The sequence below is a fragment of the Zingiber officinale genome, chromosome 11A (assembly GCF_018446385.1).
Source record: "Zingiber officinale cultivar Zhangliang chromosome 11A, Zo_v1.1, whole genome shotgun sequence".
Taxonomy (NCBI): domain Eukaryota; kingdom Viridiplantae; phylum Streptophyta; class Magnoliopsida; order Zingiberales; family Zingiberaceae; genus Zingiber; species Zingiber officinale.
Genome location: NC_056006.1, coordinates 76,040,576 through 76,044,375, shown reverse-complemented (window position 1 = coordinate 76,044,375; position 3,800 = coordinate 76,040,576).

Below are 3,800 nucleotides of genomic sequence, written 5' to 3'. Positions count from 1 at the left end.
CACCACTCAAGGTCTAAGCACATAAAAGTTAAACACCACTTTGTAAGGGATCATGTAGCTAAGGGTGATATTGTGCTTAACTACGTTGAGTCCAAGTCAAATCCGGCTGACATTTTTACAAAACCCTTACCTGAACTCGAGTTCAGTGCACTTAGAAGACAAATAGGGATGTGCTTAGTAGAATAGGGTTGTTTTTTTTTAATTCTTCAGTTGAAATTTCAAAATACTTTGAATTCAAATCCTAGGAAACATATTTTTCAAAATTCTAATTTTTATTAGTTTTCAAAATTTGGACTTAGCTTAGGAATTTACCCCTAGAAAGCATGCACCCCTAGTTTTCAGCCAGAGCATCTCACAAGCACACTAGGATTACCTTGCTTGTGTATGAAAACACTTAGAATGGTGTGAGATGCATAGGGTACTGCCTAGCCTTCAGAATGCTTATATCTGTGCATCACAGTAAGTCTGGACAATAAATACTAAATTTACATTAATCAAGTTAAGTTATCTTCTCTTAATCAAATCTAATTGGATCACTGACTTAACTTGACTAACCAAGTGAAAGCTATTGCCTTTTAGGCAAACAGCTAGTAGCTAATGGTTAGACATTTGGCTAAGGAAACTAAGTATTTAGTTTAAATTTTTAATTACTTATGCTTAGACTTTAGGACTTTGGAAAAGAAAACTAAATTTTTCTTTAACAAAATTGTCTTACTCTTTTTGGTTCTAAGTGGACTTAGCTAAAGTTATACAAATTGATACTATTTAAGCTAAGTACTTTTTAAATTTTAACCAAGTAAAATTAGTTTTTGAAAAATTTCTTTTTAAACTATGCTTCCTATTAAACTTTGTGATTTGTTTCCTTAACTTTTGATAAAGGTTTTCTTTAATCTATTCATTCACTTAGCTAAAAATTCTAACAAGAAAATTTGTTCTAAAAGCTAAGTGTTTATCAAAATGATTTAAGTATTTATTCAACCTCATATTAAACTAAGTTAATTAGTTTTAGCTAGAGTTTCTTTTCTCATATTTTTAAAAGCTAAGTTCTTATAAGCTAAACTTTTATCCCTCTTAAAACTTAGTCTTTATCAATTTGTTGACAAATCAAGAATTTTTTTTTAGCAAAGTGTTGTCAAACAACATTTTCTTACTCCTTCCCTCACAAAGTTTTTTGATATATGGCAAAAGGGGAGAGTATAAAAAAATTCAAATATAAAAGTTAAGTATAAAGAAAATTCTAAAAAGGGGAGCTTTTATTAAGGGGGGGCTTTTAACTTAAATTTATTTATGTTTGCACTGTTATTTTAATTCAGTTATGCTTGCGTTGTTCGTAAATTCTTTATAGCATTATTCTTTATTCTTTATATCTTTTTACTTAACTTTGAATTTTTATTGTCATAATCAAAAGAGGGGAGATTGTTGGTGAGGGAAGCATCCGATAATCGAACCTGAGTTTTGATAATAACAAAGGATTCAAAATTAAGGTTATTTGTGATCTATATGTTTGAATGAGTTTATAGAAAAAGTCCTAAGGTATCTTAGGAAAAAGTCCTAGTTGTGGTTAGGCAGGCAGAAAACCCTAGGGGATGGTAGCCCTAGGTCCTAGGGAGTGGTAATCGTAGGCGGAAAGCCTTGACGGGTCGAGGTCTTTGGGCAAAAGTCCTAGAGTCGAAAACTCTAAGTGAAAATCCTGGTGTCCCAGATCGGGTGGAAAGTCTGGGAGGGTCGTGAATCGGACGTCCAGCGGAAAGACCTGAAAACTTGGGCGCTGAGCAAAAGCCCAATCGATCTGGAGGATCAAACTGGCAATAGGTATACTCTCTTGAGTGGAGTAGGTGAGGACGCGTTCCCCACTGAGGGAACAGTAGGCGTCGATTTGACCTAGGATTTTCGGACGAAAATCCGAAGTCAGAATCGGATAGTCTGGTGACTGTCAGACATTTATGTTTATGTTATTATTATGTGCTAACTTTGTGTTGCAAGGTATGCTTGGTATTTTGGGACTAGCATATCTTGCAGGGACAAAAGAAAGTTTTGCCTTGGATGAACAGTACCTGAGGCACCCTCCATGGAGATTGGAGGTGCCTCGGGTGCAAGGGTTGAGGAGTCTACGCAACGGAGCTGGAGGCACCTCAGACGGCCTTGGAGGCGCCCTCAAGAGGATAAGCTGTGGGAGTTGCGGATCTTATCCACGCTGTGGATCCGGGCCTTCGGAGGCGCCCTCAATGGCTTATATCAACCAGTCTCGACCAGCAGCTTGACACAACACTTTCTAAGCAATCTTTCTTCAGCGCACTGCTAACGAGACGATCCGGCTGACCTACAACAAGACACCGACGACCAGAAGTTTCAATTTTACGATTCGCTTGTGTCAGTATAATTTTCAGTACAGATTAATTGTAATATTCATTTGTAACTTTTTGCGAGATTATAGTTGTTGCCCAAAGTAAACGCTCAACGAGCGTGGGCCTTGGAGTAGGAGTCGCCCCAGTCTCCGAACCAAGTAAATCTTGGTGTTTGGTTGTTTGTTCTTTTTTCTGCTGCGTTTACTCATTAGTTTTTCGAAACGAAAAGTGAAAGTCATGAACGCTATTCACCCCCCTTCTAGCGCTTTTCGATCCAACATGCTCAGCATCGCTCGACCATCTTCTCGATATCACTTGGTCTCCCGAACGACATTCAACCGATCGCTTGCTCAGAATACGCTTGGTACCATTTTTTGTCGCTCACTCGGTATTACTTCAGTCACTTACTCACCACCGTCATAGCTACTCATCCGACACTATACGACAAGCCAGCGATCTGACTCTGCATTCAAGAGGGATTTTGCTTTTCATTTGGCTAGGTCTAATCAGTCGGACTTAGGCCTCCTTCAACTAGACTTGAAGGGGAGGCTTATGATGTGGATATGGTTTAGAGGCAGAGAAGGAATTAGGGAAAAGAGGAGGGGTAATTTGGTCAAATCACTGTGTAGGGTTTTAAGAGGAAAGGAGCACTGTTGAAAGGGGGCCCTTCTTCTTCGTGGTGGTTTTCCGTCGTCGGGGGACCAACTTCTCTCCCTCACGCTCCTCATCGGCGTCAGTCGCAACTCCTCTCCCTCTCCTCCTCGCGACGTCGCCTCCGAATAAGACTCGATGTCGCCCACTTAACGCCGCTATCTGGGATGCTTCTCCCTCCAACAGACGTTGACGACCGCTGGGCTCATTTCTAGTGTCATCTCCTCTCTATCTCTCTCGTGTCCAAGCTGCCTCCAACAATCGCTAGCCTCGCAGCCGATCCCTCGCCTCCGAGTGACCGCCACCAGGAAGCACGCCGCCACCCTCCTCCTCCGTTCTCTCTCCCGTATGATGAACTCCGCTACCTCACACGCCGCCCCCTTCTTCCTCACGATGTCGCCGCCTCCATATACTTTCGTTGTTGTCGACGACAACTGTCTCCCCTCCCGCATGAGCGTCACCGTGGATCTCCCTGCTCCGGCCAACAACCATCCTTCAGTGGCCTATGGTACTGCCACCCTCCTACGGTCGCCGCTGGCCCTCTCCAGCATCAAGGGCGTAGCCTTTCGCTAGCTAGTCCTTTGCCACCATCGCCAAGCAGTGTCGTCCCCTTCTGCCATGCCGCTGGTCTCCAGCAAGCTGCCACCATCTCCCTCTCCCTTAGCGCACCAGCGCCCACGGCCGCTTCCAGCGGCTGCTGCCTTCTGGACTGGGGGCAGCCAAGTGCTGCCTCCATCTCCCTCTTTTTCGACGTCCACATCCACCCATTTGCGATCTCCTCCAGGACATCACAGCCTCGCCTCC